Genomic DNA, 18,577 nt, shown 5'->3' with positions numbered 1-18,577 from the left:
GAGGAGAAACCACTCCATTTTTATTTGTGGGACTGGGAGCCACATTTTGTGTGTGTGGCTGTAAAAGCAGTGAGCTTGTCTTAATGGCAGAACACCTGGAATTAATTTGATATTTCCAGGTGCTCTGGCAAAGCCAGGCATCAAGCACTTGATGTTTAAACATTCTTCCACTGGCTTGCTTAAATCAATATGAAAGTGGTGTCCCCTTTGTCATTCATACATGCAAAGTGCTAGCACAAACTCCAGCTTGGCTTCAGAGTCCTACATCACTCATAATCTAATTAGAAATCAGAGCAGAGCTGAAGCAGCATTCTTTGTGGATTCTTGGGCAGCAAATAGGGATACTTGTCTTTTGTTTCCCTCGATTGCATCGTTCACAAGCTTTCACACCACATCTCTAAAAGGTGGTTAGGTGCCTCAAGATATTGACAAGCATGAAGGACAAGATTATTTAGGTATTTAGGTGCCTACCCTAGGTGATTTCAAATGGAATTAAGCAACTGGATGTTACTGGGGAGGGGGAGGGGGGAGGGAGGGAAGATTAAAAAAAGAAAGGGGGAAAAATTGCTTCCAGTGTTCATGAAAAGCTCTAAGCTGGTGTCTTAAATTCTGGCAGTGTGGGCAATGTTTTTTTCCAGGGTAAAATTGCCTGCAGGGTGAATTTAGTGAAGTCTGCTAAATTTTACCACTCAGGCCAGTGGGTGTGCAGTTTCGGGCAGCCAAGCCCAGGCTGGTGGCTCAGCCAGCTCCTCCGTGGCCAGGCATGGCAGTGATGTGTATGCTCAGGTGCTTCCCAGGAGAGAAGGGGAGTTGTAAACATTGCAGGATTTCCCACAGGAACTTGGAAGATGCCCACATCTAAGACACTGGTGAGGACTGGGCCAAAATGCAGATCCAGCCTAGGTTCCTCCACCTGAGTAATCCGGTCTCAAGTTACGACTGCTGATGGATCACAGCGACGTGTTCTGACCTCTCTCCTCACTCCCCAGCATCAGCTCACCAAGAGGGCCTGAGATAATACTGTAAGTAAGAGACATGTTCTTTCCTCACACCAAATAATTCATTGTGAAACTTCAGATTTTGAAATAACAAGGTCAAAAGGGCCTGCACCTGCAATGGCAGGGCTTGGGGAGAATGTTCCTGCAGATCATCTGCCCGAGTCTGGGTACCTGGGGAAAACTTTCTGTGATAGGTGCTGTAATTAACTGAGACCCAGGAAAACTCAGAATTAATTATTTCTCTTTAACACAAACAAATATTTGTCTTCCAAAGACTCCATTCATTAAGGCTGCCACTGAATCTAGGATTGAACCCATTGTTATTAATCCTAAATGAATTCAAGTTTGTCAACCATGAACAAAGCTGCTCGCCATCTGATAATCCAAATTTGCTCAGGAAAAAAGAATGAGCAAATGGTAGAAACAGCAGGTGAAATCATACCACAGTTATTAAGCCTTCTTTCAGGGGAAGCACAGGATAGATTAAATTGTTATGTTAGGCCATGTTGTGAGTCCGTGTCAATTTTGTTTGAGATCTTATCTTAGCTCAGAACCATTTCCTCCTAAATGAAACTAAATGTTGAAGACATGAGAAGCATATTGACCCAAAGATTCAAAACTTTGGACTCAGCAGCCTTCTGATCTTTTGTCCACAGAGTATCAAGTTGTAAAGCTGTGGAATATTAAATAATCATGATTATCTTCAACTTGCCTAAGTTCATTTGTCATGCTGAAATGCTGGCAGGGATTTTTCTTACTCTTTTTTTCAAAGTAAGACATTGATTCTGCCTGAAAGCTCATTCACCACTGATCTTAGAGACTGGTCCTATGTTAATACTAAGTCTCATACACTAGCTGTGGGCAGTAATTCTGTCTCTGATGCTTTCAATCTCTCTTTTGCAAAGACCATTGTCCAGTAAAGCAACAAACAAATGTGACAATCAAAGCATCAAACTCTGTTGGTACTTCGATCAGCTGTTACCATAGTGAAGCAGTTCTTGAGATGCAGATATGTAGTGTAATGCACCTGGGATAAGAAATCAAATTGAAAAATAAGCTGAACAGACATTTCTAGGAATAAGTAAGTTTCTGAATAAACCAGTGTTTTAATTCCAGGTTTTCTATGTTAGTATTGTAAATCAATACAGTGTGCACTTAGAGAAACATGATGAGTTAGAATTACCACAATTAAATATCACTCTATTTCTTGCAGCACAAACAAACAATAACTTTTACTCCCAACACAGGATTTTTCTCAAGTAAGGTCAGCTTACTACAGTAATGATTGAAGCTCCAAGTGATCCTGTCATTTTTCAGAAAACAGATCTCCATCAAAATGCACAGTGCAACCCATCCCTAGTGTCAGAGCACTGAAGAGATGGAGTTAGAGAAGAAATTATATTGTTTAGATGCTTTTTAAATACAGACATAATGATGATACATTAAATACTGTGATCTACTCAGCCGGACTTCCAATTATCTCCAGGCTAACTCTGTGCTCATTCATCACTTCATTCACCTCAGCTCTGCTGTTGCTTTGTGGCAGACATTAACACCAAGCTATAAGCTTGAATGGGAAGAAAACCAAGGAGAGTGCAAAGCTGTATATTAGCTTAGACAAGTAGGATGTCATTGCCAGCCTGAATTTGTTGATGACACCAGGCATGAAGCAAGTAAATCTTCAGCCACTGAAGCAACAGTTCACTTACTTTCAGTAATGACATCCAGGAGGCAACACAATTAGATTTACAACAGAGTACCTATGGACTAATAATGGCTAGATAGCCCCAACCACAGACCCCATGATTTAAAATGGAAGTTCACCTCTTCCCTGAAAGAAATATTTTTTTCTTTTCTTATTTTAGTCTCCTCTCAAATGTTCAGATGTCTAGGCTTTTTTTTTTTTTTTTTTTTTTTTTTTTTTTTTTTTTTTTTTTTTTCTGGTAGGAGAGGATTTTTCTCTGCAAAGTAGTGAGCTCAAGGAATCATTTGGGCAATTTCTGTTTTCACCTAGCACAGACTATGGAAATGTTCAATGGTACAAAAAGTTAGCCAGCTCCCAGTCTGTGTGTGAAGTCCTGTGGGCTGTGCTTTGTTCTTGTTTGTACCCAATCCCAGTGACCTGTAGTATTTTTTCTTAAATCACTGGACACTGCAGGTCCACACACCCAGTGAGCCTGTGCTGAAAACACAAGTGTGTTGAGCAGCCAGCATAGCTCTTCATCCCAGCTAAATTATTTATCTCTCCTTATGCAGGACTTTTTTTCTCTACATCCTAATTCTACAGTCCTTTTCTTCTAATACAATAGGAAGGAGTACTCTATAGGTGTAACTACAATAATAGTTCTTTTACTGTAAATACTGGAAGCCTGTAACCTATAATTCACTTTCTCTGATACTCTTCTACTCTAACACTAGACATGTCATTTAAAAATCTCTAGGACCTGAAAGCTAAATTTATATAGTGATATAAACTAGCAATGGAAACTAAGCCTCCTCCTTAGATCAGTTGTTAAAGGGTTGTTGAATCTCTTTGCCAGTTCATGCTTTGTTCACCTGTAAATATTGTATCCACAGCTCCCATAATGGTTCCAGTATCAGAGCTAAGCAAGAAGAAGCAAGGTACTGTTTAATTTAAGGTAAGAATCTATGAAAACCCACAACATCCTAGCATGCAATGTTTTCTCTTGTGTCATTCATGGCAAATTCAGGGCCAGTCAGGGCATTTGCTTCTCTATCTGCCACATCTCTTGTAACACCAACTACCCTTCATTTCTAGGGGTAAAACCATGACTGGAAAGCATGGGGACCATGCACACCAATGCAGCTGGTTACAAGACTAGCAGTGGTTCACCTCCCAGTCACAAGCTACCAGAGGCTGGAGAAACACCACGTGAAGTGTTCCTGTTCTGGCTTTTCCTTTGTCCTCTTTGAAGCCCTGAGAACCAACCAATGTGAGTGCATGACCAAGCATTTACTCCTCTCAACGTCTATACCTGAAGCATAGCACGAAGTTTCATCCTCTGCTTCTGCAGGTAGGAGCTCAGCCTAATTTATAGATTTAGCTTTAGTGATGAGCAAGACAATAATACCCAAATAACCCATGTGAACCTTTGCCCTCTTCCAGAACTGACATAGTTTCATCATTTTCTCTCTCTTTTCTGGATGCAGCAGCCAGCACAAGGCAGGCATGCTGGCACACATCCCGCTTAGTAGCTGAAAAGAACAAACTGACAGACATTTTTAATGTGCTGCAGCTTATCAACATCCCAGTGAATAAAGGGTGAATGATGTTTTCCATTGGTTACTCACAGATGTACGTGGATATGCTGCTAAACTGCCATTTAGTCCAGACTGGACAGAAATAAATCACCAGCTAAAACCCTTTATTCCTAGTGAAAACCTTTATGGAACATGTTCTTGCCCCAAAACCCTTTCTGGAAAAGTCACAGTAATGCACCCTGAGACCTGGCAGCCCTTCTAAGTGAGCATATGGTCTGCTCAGCTCTTGCAGTACCGGTGCACGGTGAGTAAACACAGAGCAATGTCAGAGCAAACAGGAGGTTGTTTAATAGCATGCAATTCTGTGGCTACTTCAAACTTCATCAGCACTTCAGAAATGAATTCCTCTACTCTGCTGGAGCATGCACTGCGTGCAAGAGAGGTAGGAGAAAACAGAGGCAATCTTTTGGGGAGGTGGATGGTGCCTGGTAGCCACCTCCCTTCAAGCTGCTGCTGTCACAGAAAGGTGATGGGATGTCAGAATGTTACATTGGTGATGTGACACTGTCTTCCCCATTTTTCTGAGATGTCCTCTGATTCTGTGTAACTTGGACAGTAATTGAAATAGAGAGAGGGATGTGAAGGTAAAAATCCCACTGTTAATCCAGGCTGGTGAAGGGCAGAATGTAAGCTGCAGTAATTGTGTTTCTGAGGGAGTCAACAAAGCTGGGCTCGTCAGCACTAGCAAACAGATCTGGTCCTGCCTCTCTGCTTCTCACGCTGGCAGAACATTGCTCTGAAATCACTGGAGTAGGGATCAGGCCAGGAATGAGCGGCTGAGTTGCAAAGCAAATTAATTCCTGCCAAAAAAGTTCAGCTATGCTCAGAAGTATGTAAAGTGTCTGATTTGAGAAGTGTCAAGTAGCATTTGCGACCAATTATCCAAGATGAAGGGGCAGAGCTATGTTTACATGTACTAATCTTCAGCCAAAGTTTGAAAACTCCAATTCATGGACACGCATCAAATTTCCTTTCCAGGCTTGGCATTTGCCTATACGCACGCACTCGCATTGCTGGGGGATGACAGGAAAACATGATTACAACTTGCAAATAATACAAATAATAATAATAAAAAAAAAGCCAGGGGAGCTGCCATGCAGTAGCAGCATTGTAATTAAGCCTCTACTATGATATGAAAAAAAAAAAATAAAAATCACAGACCACTGTATAAGTAAAATAGCTTTGTCAGCCGAGCTGAAATGTGATGTGTGGTGTGTCTGTAGTGTGATTTTTCTGCCACCTGCAAAGCCCTGGGAAATTATCTACACACACACACAAAAAGTAAAAGCTGCCTCTACCATCCTCTGTTTAATTAAAACAGGTATACCAATGAAAGGCATTTAATGTAGGGATTAAGCATTAATACAGAGGTGCCAACAATGATGTTAGGATCCCTGTGGCATAGAAGGGCCAGAAAATGATAGTGGTAACTAGAAATATTGTAACTAAGAACAAGCTGGCTGGTCTTTTGGGTGGGTTTTGGAGGTTTATGCAGATTGAAACTGTTGAAATTTTGGAGCAGCTGATTTTTTCATGTAGCAAAGTGTTTGTCTGCCCCTGCCCTTCCCCTTCCCCTCTCGGACCTTCCAGGGTATGCCCCAGGGTGGCAACAACTTTTAAAGCAATTCATCTTTCTTCTAACAAGTTCCTGATGCTAAAGGTCTGACCTTAAAATGAGCAGTGCATAGGGCAGGAATGGGTACTGCAGTGAGCTTCTGGCCTTCAACCCTTCCAGCTACAGCTATTTCAGTAACCAGAACACTATATTCTTGATGGGTGAGGGAACAGAGCCTTCCAGTGAAGGTTTTCTTAGCACATTAACTCTCTCAGTGCTGGATGCTGTGTTCATCTGCAGGTTGCCTGTGCCTATTTAACACCCTAAATGCAGATTTGCCAAAGGCTGCAGCCCTCTGTAAATTCACAGCTGTGCTTCAGAGCCTGATGCACCTGAAAACCAAACCATTCCTCCTGAGGGTTTCCACAAAGGTCTGGGGAGAACTGCAATCACACAACCCACTCTGAGTAGCTCAGACTTGATTTCTATTCTGCAGGAGAGGCACAGCCTGGTTTGCTACCATGCAACTGTCCTCATTAATGTTCTTCAAGCCCTGATGTACCCGGACCACCATCGTTGGGTAAGAAGATGGTTGAGTTTTTCAGGCTCATTCTCTTGGCTTAAGAATGTTAAATTGGGTGATAATGAGTAGTAACTGTGTCCCCTTTTTTTTCTTTTTTTCTTTTTTTTTTTTTTTTTGGTGAAGTTGACACTTGCCTTCTAGTAAACAGACACAGAGATGACCCTCCTCATTTCACACAGGTCACCAAACTGCCCCTGGGATGGTGAGGGTTATTGGCCATTTACCAAACTCTGTTTGACTTGGGTTCATGGGTGACAGATGAAAGGCACAAGATTGCATTACCCATCCCTGGGGCCAGCCAGGCTCCCTAAAGAAGTATTTCATTTACCAAGGCAAGGGCTGTCCCATGGGAATCAGAGAGTTAAGAAAAAGAAGATGACATTTCAATTGCAAAGGCTTCCTTAGGGCAAATGTCTTAAAGCCACATGGAAACTCACTGCTTCAGTGTCAAAATAGTTGCTCCAGGATGCTTAATGGCCAACAGATTTTTTTTTTTCCCCCCCCATAATTAATCTCCTCCTCTTTGCACTGAAACATCCCTTAGATCACTTGTGGTCCTTCTGCCTCTGCTCTACTCTGTTTTGCCCCATCTCCCTGGGGGCAAGCTCCACGCATCAGGTAGGACTTACACCTTTTCTAAGAGCTTCAGAGTTTAAGCAGCATTTGCCTTCCCCCATTCCCAGATGAAACAAGCACCCCTGGTATCACACTTAAAGCTGCCAGGAGCTCGAGAGGACAGAAGTCTCCTGAACTTCCCAAGCATTTTCAGTATCCCAGAGTGGAGATGCATTTGGATTTTCTTGGCTATAGTGAGGTGGTTCTTACTATCAGGGTAGTCCAAGTGCTGCCTTCTTACAGATGATGGATGCAGGGCTTAATGCTGCAGCAGTTGCAGGAAGGAGAACATCTGCTGCTCAGACAGACCAGAAATTCAACCTGGACCCATCTGGAATTTCTTCTAATGGCAAAATTCAGTGTTGTTCCAAACTGATTAGCACTGGTCAAAATCCTCCTTCACTTTTCTCCCATGCTGTTTGTGATGGGAATCATGAGATGTCCTAAAGTTGCATTTCTTGTTTCATAGTTTTACATAGAGTGCATCTGCCAAGTCAGCAGATATTTCTGTGTGTGTTTGCTTATTTATTTAATACTCCGTTTCCAGCAAGTTCTTGTTACCCAGTTCCTGCTGACAACCAGGGAACAGGCACAAGTCAGCTGAGAAAATGAACCACTAGAAGGTAAGTGGAAAGAATAGTAAATGCAGGCCATTCATGTGACAGGATCTGATTCATTTTTGTGCCAGGGAGATTTTTTAAATGGGACTTCTCCCAGTGGAGAATTCTCAGTGCTCAAGTCCTGCTTCACTATGAAGAAAATACATAATTATTCAGAACTTATTATTATTTTTTGTCACTCTTTTTTCAGTCACACAGACTGAGGGCACAGATGAGATCAGGACCTAGTTTATTTCCATGCACTGTACAGACTGTACCATGCACTGTACTGTAAAATCCCTATAAAAGGTGCTAACCCTCTTCTTTATGGGGGCAGACAAGTGCACCCAGGCTGAAGGTTGAAGTCACTGGTCTAAGGTGTCAAAACCCATCAGCAGCAAAAAGGGGACTCAGCCTGAGATGCTCAGTTCTGGATCCTGCTGCTCGTTGCTTTAGACATCTTTTTACCTTTATTTTGAATCAAGGAAATGATGAATGAAATACATGCCATGTCCTTTGAAGCACTATTTATTGTGTATTTATAGAAAACTGATTACCTGTTCTCTCAGGCTAGTGGAGACTATTAAGAATGATAAACTCATCAAGAAAAAATGCAGGTTGGGTGTGAGAGAGAAACCTGTGTTTTATTCTTCAATGCTGGCCAAGTCTTTGGTTGTGATGTGTCAGACAATGTGGCCTCACTGATACTGCACCATCCTCTTCTCTGCTTTCAGGCTGGGATCACATCTGGATTTGAGACTAAGCAACTTTCATGCAAATATGCCACCAAAATATGAATACTGTGCCAGGGTAAGTGGATTATTGTTCCATTTGGTTTTTATACAATGTGTAAAGTCCATATGAAGTTTGCTGTTAATCCCAGCCTAGCTGTGAAAGTGTGTTTGATCACTACTTGTTCAATCCAATAAAGCATACCTGTGTACTATAGCAACACCTGCTCTATTTATATATTAAAATTATTTTAGCAGATCAGCCCTTTGGGATTTAACATTTCATTCATGGAGGATTTCATAACCCACGCCAGTTTTACTGGCTCTCTTTCTTATAAATTGTGTGATTTTCTTAAGGCTATTTACATTTTAGTTTATTGTAATATTTCTCTAGTTTTTTATTAATAATTGAAACAAAAATAGTATTTTCTTACAAAAATAAGAGCTAAAAATGGACTCTCAGAGCCTGGATAGATACTGATTGTAATTTTCTCTTTAGTGCTTGCAAGTCTTGGGCTGTTTTATGCAACTTTTCCACTTGGTTAATGCTTTAACTCTTTGGTAGTTTTGCTCAGACACAGAAGGCAGTGAGACCAGGTACTGTGTGCTATAGGTTTCTTTACAGATTAAATCAATGAAGTGTCCTGAAATCTAGTAACTACTCAATACCAGTGACTTATATGAACCTCAGTGCTACTTCTGCTGCTTGGAAACAATTTATTTAGTCATTTGGACTTTTAACTACTCAGGCACATTCCTTTCTGCTGCAACAGCAGTGATAGAGGAAGGTGTGTTTTAAACCATGCAGTCATTTCCGTCCTGGATTTCACGAGGGGCTATTCTTGTCTCAGAGATGAATCATTCAAATATCCTTCTACAGATTCCAGGTGAGTTACTCACGTTTGGAGGCTTCCAAGTAATACATGAAAAAGTGCTGAGAAAATGATGAGTCTCTGCCTAGTCAAAAAAAAGCTCAGCAGAAGTAAATGTGAGCAAAAGACTTGTATGGCTGGCTCAGAATCTTGCTAAGCAGACCTGGGGCCAAAGGGCTTCTGCCTTCAAAACTGTGTAGCCAACAGGGATGCTCAGTATTTGCTTTACTGACTGACCCATCAGCTGCTCTCTGCCCCAGAAACAGTTCAGGAAATGACTGAAAGTATCTGAAGGCATAAAAAGGATAATTAAGTTTCACTGTGGGAATAAGAGGGTAATCTGTCCAGACAAATCTAGGATCTAGCATTGAAAACTGTAGCATCTGAATATACAAAAATGAGTAATTTTGAATAAAGATGTCTATCAGGACTGTAAATTTAGAGAGTGAAAAAGTAGCTTTGCTCAATAGACCATCTCTCCATCTTCCCCTAACTCATTTTCTTGTTCTCTTTCTACCTTTTGTATTATTGGAAAAAAAAAAAAAAAAAGAGCACATAAAATTTGATACTGAGAATGCATTGGCTTCATTTCAATCTTTGTTCCACTGTGAATATTCCCCCTATGAGAACTTCAGCCATGACTGCACTGGGCTTGCAGGTCCAGTTATTTGCAGAGAGGACTCTGCTGTATTTTGAGGAGTCTCTGAGGTAACCAGCTCCCCACTCTTCTGAGGCTCTCAAAGAAGTTTTTGAGCTGGCATGAGAAATCACCTGGGACTCTGAGCAAATCACAAGTGCTTAGGACAGTATTTTCTCTGTGCCTTTTTTTTGCTGAGCAGAATTGCTGCACTATAAACAAATGTGAGTTTTGCCTCATTCTTAGATACTGTGAGTTATGAAAGCCCACTCTAGATGTAATGAATGTATAGATCATTTTGACCAGATCATAATCTATTAGTAAATAATGTTCCCTGAAAATGTATAGGTGAAATAAAGAACTTCTTGCTACTATTGCTGTACTGGTATCCAGGATAACTGATGAGGTCAGCCTGATCCTGAAGCTTTGTGCTATACTGATGGTTAAATACAATGCAGAACTAACTACAGGGTTTGGTTAGCAAATTCTGCCCTGGATTAAGATATTCAGGATTTATACTGCTAGAAACAGAACCTGAAATTAAACAAAGCTTACCTGTCCCTAGACTTTATCACAAGCCCCAAACTTCACTTCACTGAGATGCTCACTCATGTTTATAAAACTTTTCCATTAGCCTCTCTTGATTTTGGTAGTGAAATTAATAAGCAAATCACAGAGCAATTTTCAGGGTATGATTTTGATATACAAACCCTTATAACACCTACAACTCATCTTCACTGTCCATGAAGGAAGCCCAAGGATACCAGCCTGCCTTAGACCTAGAGGCAATTGCCAGCACAGCCTCTAAGCTATGGGAAGGTCAGTTTTAAAGAAGATGGCACTTAGGGACATCTGTGTGACACATGCCGCAGTGTCCAGAGGTTGAAGTCTGTGTATTTTGCTCTAAATCTAGAGAGGAAGTCACTAGAGAGAAAAAGAGAAAGAAGCACGGGGGAATAAAAGTACTTTTGAAAGAGAAGAAATCTACATTTCAATGAAAAGCCTTTCAAGGCATTTCAAATAAGAGTCTGAGAGAAATAATTACAAAGTTTGGAGAGAAAGAACGTTAGCTTTGATATCTTTTTCTTCTATGAAGCAATTAAAATAAGCAATTTTTCAAATACTAAGCAGAAAATTACTAATGGCTGAACCCAAAAGCTTTCATTTCCTTCTTGGGGCCTTTATTCTTCTAAAAAAAGACAAAAAAAATGTGAAGGTGGTTTTCCAGATAGATTAATGCATAAAGCAGTCGCTAGTTGGATGTCATAAAAACTACAGCAGCATAGAATAGCTGAGATTAAGAGCTAGATTTAAATCATGCAACAGTCCAGTTAATATCAATGTCTAATTAAGAAATGCATAAGAAGTCTGTAATGTTGATTTGATGGAGAAAAACTCTAATAGGGTTTCTTTTGGAATTTTCCATTTCAATTGCTGTGTAGACTTTTAATGGATGTCCTATCCAGTCTTTGGTATTAGCAGGAATCATCCTCAAATTAAAACCAAGGCCTAAAATGGAACACAGGTAGACAAATTAGCTTGTCTGGGAAGCAGTCTGGGTAGAATGAGCTCAAGCCGAAATTTTAGTACAAATAAAAGAGCATAAATGTCTCTCATCTGGCATGGAAACCCTATCTGGTTATCATTTTAAACAACTGAAACCCCTGTAATTTTAAACAACGCAACATTAACCCGTTTCCCCCTGCTCTCTATGCCTGCCAAAATCCCTGAAAATTCTTACTTAGGGGTCCAGACCACTAAGCATCATTAATTAGTCTTTTGAAGCAGGAAGGCTTTCTCTAGTGATGTATATTAGGAGCAGGTAGAGGAGGGCTCTTTGCTTGCCATGGGATTTACAGTGCACGGTTCCCCATCACTATCAATTAATGCCATTAATCTCCTACTCCTCTCTGGGTAACTAAAGCTCTTAAATTCTTGGGGAAAAAACTAAACCTGTGGCATCCTTTGCGTCACACAGATCATCTGGGATGTTTGGTCTCTAGGCATGAAAGGGGAACTGGTTTTGTGCTGCACATCCCTAATGCCCCCAAGCTGTTGAAGTAGGAGACAAGGGGACTGTTGGTAATGCCCAAATCCCCATTGCAAAGAAGGAGAAAGCACAGCCCTGGATTAAAGCAGCAGCGTATTTGTTATCACCACTTTGCTTTTGACCCAACAAACCCAGAGGGAATTCTCTCAAGAATCCAGGAAGACAGCAAACTCAAAATAACCCCTCTGACCCAGGCAGCAAGCACACTAGGGAGTCATTTTAAAGTTCATTAGAACACATTAAAATACAATACATTGGCCATGGTAAAGTGAGGCATATGATTCCTTCTGTCTACATAATTCTTTCCAGTACTAAACCCTTCCAGAGACCTTTCAGAATTCCTCTAATCCAGGGACCTTTCATTAAGTCTTGCCACTTTGCTTAGCAAACAGAGAGTGGAAAAGACTGGAGGTAAAATCAGAGTAGGAGTGAAAGTTTGACAGTTCTGAGTCACTGTGGTGCCCTGAAATGTCACATCCCAAACTCATGCTTGGCATCACTCTGCTGGTCAGAGGCACAAATATATCATATTAAATAGTGACAAAATGCCCCTGAAGGATGCCCCAAGGATTCTTCTCCTTTAAAGAGATGGGAATTAGAACATTCTCAATGAGATATCTGCCTTCTGAATGATGCAGAGGGTTTAAAGGAGGGACATTCACATCATCAAAGGATTAGATTTCTTTATCCAGTATCCTGACTGTGTGACCAGGGAGGTACCATAGGTGAAGGTGCTTCCATATAGCTGTTCAAATGGAGCACTGCTTTAGCAGGGTGCTTTGCCTGCAACTTCTGTTGTATTTATGAAATACTTAGGGGAAAAAAAGGGCATGAAGAAGGCTGTCCTTTGCAAAAACATGCAACAGTCAAAAATAAAGAAACCTTAACTTGTCCAGCGCACTTGAGAGCCACAAATTCTGTTAGTTTTGCTAAATGAGAGGAAATTTTCTCCTTTCCTCCATAAACCCATCCTTTTAGACATTACTGCAGTCATGACCTCACCACATTTCTGGATTCTTTCCTAAAAGATTAAAGTGAACTAATACACCAGTGATCTCATCATAGCGTAAAGGACATCCTATACAGGGGAAAAAACCAATCAGGAAAATTTCAGTGCTTTGTTTGCATCAAGAGTAGAGAAAGCACTATAACATCATTGTGGAGAAACACCAAATGTCCAGAGCCAGAGTGGTATTTTTCCATCTTCTTTTAAACTCTGAATTTCTCCTACCTGTCACACCTCTCCTCCTTCCAGGTGTCTCCATATCTGTTCTCTTTCCTGTTGTCCTGCCTCTATGTATACATTCCCTTGACTCTCCTGTGCCCTTTCTACATCTCTTGATGTACCAACTATTTGAATCATGTCCATTAATATCCTCAGCTACACCCCAAGTATATTTTGCAGAGTATATGCATACAATCACCTTACACAAAAATATTCACACATACTTCAACTATAGCCTACATTATTCTGGCCAAGAACAACTTTCCTACATGTATATATGGTTATCAGGCAAGATCTGATGATTTATGACACCTCTCATCTACTTTGGAGCTGTTGTATCTTCTAGCAGAAGTCAGGAGGATGAGCAGGGACTGTTTTCTTTGGTAGAAGAACTTAAAAATTAGTATTCATATAACTGAGAATCACACCATGTTTTAACATTGTGTCATATTCTGAGGCTGGAAGCTCAAATACCTTCAGAACACGATGAGTATTGTGTTAATGATTTAATCTTCTCTCCTGTGGCCAGAGGGACACTGCAGCTCTGGCTTGAAGTCCCACCCTTAGGCAATGAGGTGACAAACCGGTTTCCTTTCTCAAGCCAAATGTCACGTAGCTGCTCAGGGGCCTGTTTTGGTGGCTCTAGCATCCCCTGACTTTTCAAGGAGATGTACTGGTTGTAACCTGCTCTCACCTTATGTGCTTTGCAGGAGGAAACAAAACTGCTCCTTTCCCTCTGTGACATTTCTCAGGTAGGAAGAAAGCCCTGAGACACCAGACTGTCAGCTGGGAGGCATCAGAGGTAGATATGGACAAAGAAACCTCTACAAACCATTAAGTGAAGATGAATTCTCAGGGCTAAAGCAAACTGGTACAAAGAGTGAAGATTCCTTTCTACCCACTCACGAGTTTTGTTGTTCCTAGATGAGGTAGCAGACATATCAGACCCCATAGACTCTGCAGGTGACAGATCTGCTTTAGTGAAGAAAGCCCTGTTCTGTGCTGTTATAGCATAATATGTAGCACTGGTAGAAGTCTAGGAATCTAACAGTGCAAAGCCTCAATTAACAACAAGAAAATAGTGGGTGAAAAACTGTTGGAACTCTTGGCTTCAGCAGCTGGTCAGGAGGCACAGACTTCCCAAGCCAGGGGGAAGTTGGGCAAGTCAGGATGCTCAGCAAGATTTCATCCCTCCCCTCAGATTTAGCAGGTCAGCTCAGGCCAAAGGAATGAGGCAAAGCCCTTGGCTCACTCCAAGTCCATTCCTTTATTGATTGTGAAGAGGTATTTATAGTAGCTCAGGATCTTGAACCAAGAGTGGCCTACCAGCTGAAGCTTTTCAAGCTAAATCATGTCTTCCCCCAGACCAGATAAAAACAATGACCAGCTTGAGCCTAATCATCACTTCTGCCAGAAGAAAGGGAAACTCTTTGAGGTAAGTTCCCTTGGATATAGTTCTTTCTTTCCAGGTTAAAAAAGGGCTGCAGCTAATACATGCCCAAGCCATAATGTGGATTTGCACTTTTCCTGTTAAATAGAGCTGGTTTGTGTCCAAAACATCACTTCTACTCCTAATGCTCACTTCTATCATTACAACTTCTACATTAGTTGCAGGTGTGAAATGCCAGCAGATCTATACTTCTCTTGCTGTCAGCAGAAGAATAATGTATGGCAAAGGGCTAATTCTCAGTGGTGAGGTCACCAGGATCTCCATTTGCACATCTGCTTTGCTAAACACAAACCTCTGGATATTTGCAATGCTCCAATATGCACAGAAGGGGACAAGGTCACTGGGGGCCATACATAAGAAACAATTTGTTCTTCTCATATAAAGCCACAGAACTTGCTCTCTAGACAAAATATTTGCTGTTTTACAGCAGTGTTTTGTTAGTCTTCATGTGCCAGTACTTGCATGGTCTGTGTTAATAAGGAAATAAGGGTGCCAACAGGTTAAAAAAGAGCCTAACACATTAAGTAGCTTCAGAAAGTTACTGGTATGGGATGTGTCCCTGCTTGGACTGAGTAGGTGTTGAGATGAGGAGAAAGCCTGAGCAGAGCTCCTGGGAGATGATGGTCATGGATGTCTTGCACAGAGGCACCAGGTTTGGTTTTGAGGGCTTCAAGAGAAGCCTTCAAATGTTTCTATTTCCTGCTGTTTGTGGATTACTTTTGTATCTCAGAAAAAGTCTTCCTGTTTTCATGTGTTTGCACTTGATACCTAGATAGCTGCTCTTGCTCAGGTACCTCTAATACACAGTATTTCTACCTGCTGTACTTTACAAGACACCAAAGGCTAGTCATATATACATATATATGCCTAATTCAATATTCTTCAACATCTTCAATAAAGATTCACAGAAGTAATCTATACAGACTGTCTTTTTCTCTTCATGTGTGACAAATATTTGACTTCTTAATATCATCTGGTTATGACATCTTGATTTTTTTTTTTTCCTGGACTTACAGAATATTTTAAAGGTATGCAAGCATCATTCTAGTTGAAATTTGACTTAAAACCAAGTGTTTCAAAAACCCACAGCACAGGGGGGAAAGCCCAGAGCATGACACAGAGGTCAGTTCTGTGAACATCTGAAATCCCAGCCTTGAGACTATGCTGCTCAAAATGGACATCTCCTAAAGGAAGCTGTTAAAAACTGTTCACAAGGAGCAGAAAAATTGCCCTTTTAATAGGATGGAAGAGAAGCACTTGATTTTCAGAGAAAAGCTTGATTCTGGAAAAGCCTCATGGATTTGGCATGTCAGAGGAACTGTGGTGTAGCACAGTGTGGCTTGTCCAGCTCTGCATGGAAGTGGCTATTGAGCTCAGAAGTGTCCTCATCCCCTAAAACTTACACCACAAATTCAGAGGAAAAGTCTGTCATGTTTCATCAGCCTGACTTCATTACCACCCTGAGTAATAGAGATTGCATTTGTTTCCCTGGGCTCTACAATTATAGGCATAATAAACCCATGGAAAAAAATAGGGAAAAAGAAGAGGTGCTCAATTTCTTGGGATGAAACACAGAAAACTTGGGCTTGAAAAGCTTTTGAGTATAATATGCTCTGGATTTTAAAAGCAAGTTTAAAGAAACCTTTTTAAAGAAACATTTTCCAAGTGCATGCCTGTTAGTTTTACGTCTGTACCATGTATAATTATGAGAAGCTCCCAGATAACTCATAAGCTTCTGAGTTTCTGTTGAGAATTGCCTTTTCCAAGATATTTCTGGATGCTATTACTTTATCCACTGGGTATCCTGTAGGCAAGGTGTATGATTACGCACATGAATATTTCTGTCTACCACTGATGTGTGCTGAGACAGTATCAACTTACACCTTCTTTTGTCATTGCTTCTTACTCCATGGAGACTATTCTTAATTACCAGCAAGATGATTTGGTACTATCATATAAAGTGTTACAGCATCATTTCTGTGATGATTTACACTTGCTAAGGGTCTGATCATTGAATTTTTAAAGCATATTTTAAGTTCAGAGGAAAGAGAATAGTTGTTCTACAGGGCACTTCTATTTTTAATAGCAATACTCTCCTTTGTTTAATTTCTTGGCACAGTTCTTCTAAGTGATACAGAGCTTTTGAACACAAAGTCACCATTTTTGCACATTTGCACTGCCCTGAAAACTTATGAGCACCCTTCTCTATTGGCTTCAATCAACGTAAGTCTCAAAATGCTATTTTTGAAAACTGTGCACGAGGGACGTACCTTTAAAGGGATTTTAAAGAATACAAAACTAAAAATATCTCAGTTGCAGAGCCAATTCACTCTATTCTTTCCTTCACGTTTTGTTAATGGTTCTATTTTTTTTTTTCTTTTAACCCTTGAAGGTTTATTCTTGAGTCTAATGGAAATGATGGAAATTATTCTGCTGACTCCAACAAACTCAACTTTCTAGCCAGTACATCAGATTTACTGGTGCCATCCCACTATCAAAATGGTGAATTTTATAAACATACCAGGGAGGATAAGTGCCCAGGAGAAAAGATGTCAGAGAGGGATCCAGAAATGACAGTCTACTTGTAACAGAAATAAAACAAAGAATGCTTACTAACGAGTCATGAATTTCTTTATAATTGCTTACATGTTCAGGGCAACTTTTCCTTAAATCATCTACAGAAACCCTGCAATTCCTGGGACTTTGGGTAGTTATGATCAGAACAACATACATCATTTATCATCAAAACTTTTGCTCCTCAAATTACTTTTCTGAGGGTTTATTTCAGTCTCCAGCTTTTTTCTTATCCTCCTCCTCATTTCCTGTTTCTAATATAAAACCAGGAGCTCTTACCAATTTAGAAGATAAATAAAACCAAAGCGAATTCAAGCATGGTCTGTTTTAAAGTTCCAACTCAGATAATAAGAATCTGTTTTGTGCTGCACTTGTCATGAACTCAGTTTTCCACAGAGCATACAGTGTTGTAATAATGCAAATCAAAGACAATTTTAATAACTCTTCCCTCTAAAATGATCTATTAATGTTTTAAGACTTCAACACTTACGAGCATGATTCTAATTGCATGATTTTGCTGCAGGCAGATTTTATAGATCTGCCTGATCTTTGGATATTTGCACCATTAGGATTATTTAAAATAAATTATTTTGTGGGAGTTTCAATCTCAGTAACAACGGTTGGGTCTGATAGTGGTTATCTTGTGGGTAATTTTATGTCTCTGCTTCCACGTGGGGGAAATCGGTAAAATAAACTCTGAAAGGAGATGATTGAGGTTTATACAATGACAAATGTTATGAAGAATGTTCTCAAGAGGGGAAGATCTACTCACTATGCTTGTACAAGGAGCAAAAGAGGTTTGAAAATAATTTTATATTTATTAAGCCTCAATTAAATTGTGGGACTTTCTGCCACAGAATATAAAAATTATAATCAGATTTAAAAAGGGCTAGAAATTAATTTTCCATAATAATTATGATACCACTTAAACATTCTTGTTTACACAACTTGTACCATGAGGCTCTGCAATGCACCAGATGATAGGAGCAAGGAAAATACACGAGAAGAATTAGATTGTGTTTGACTTCTGACATTCCTCTGCACATCTGGCAGTGGTTTCTGCCACAGAGAAGTTGAGGGGCCAGCTGGGCTTGTGGTCTAACTCAACAAGACAACTTGTGGCGAGCATGTTCCTCTCTCCAGAAACCCATGGAAACCTCAGGTTTCCTTGTTCTGCAGAGTAGGATGAGGAAACTGAACAGGATGGGCCTTGGGAAGAAGGTAAGCAGGGCAGAAAGAGCTGCAAAGAAGGCATTTGCTGAGTAGCTTGTGAGGGCCCTTACCCTGACACAATGCCCAGCCTTTATCTCTAGAGGCCTCTTGGCCACCAGCGTGCTGGCTCTCCTTGTACGTCCTGTTCTTGCCCTTGAGCATCACTTGAGACCTACAGCAGAAGGTTCCCTTCT

General features: G+C 40.6%; 1 long non-coding RNA gene across 2 annotated transcripts; it reads left to right on the top strand.

Annotated features, from left to right (window-relative positions):
• Positions 1-854: 854 nt before the first annotated feature.
• Positions 855-17,203, top strand: LOC115598815. 2 transcript variants are annotated; one of them, XR_003987938.1, is made up of 8 exons: positions 855-1,022; positions 3,576-3,637; positions 3,778-3,952; positions 6,332-6,415; positions 7,581-7,656; positions 8,367-8,442; positions 16,717-16,820; positions 16,990-17,203. It is a non-coding gene; the product is annotated as an uncharacterized LOC115598815 (long non-coding RNA). The 2 variants fall into 2 exon arrangements; XR_003987939.1 differs by lacking the exon at positions 6,332-6,415.
• The last annotated feature ends 1,374 nt before the right edge of the window (positions 17,204-18,577 follow it).

This window comes from Calypte anna, chromosome 10, assembly GCF_003957555.1.
Source record: "Calypte anna isolate BGI_N300 chromosome 10, bCalAnn1_v1.p, whole genome shotgun sequence".
In the NCBI taxonomy this organism is placed as follows: Eukaryota; Metazoa; Chordata; class Aves; order Apodiformes; family Trochilidae; genus Calypte; species Calypte anna.
The sequence above is the reverse complement of the archived record's forward strand: the minus strand, read 5'-3'. Positions and strand labels throughout refer to the sequence as shown.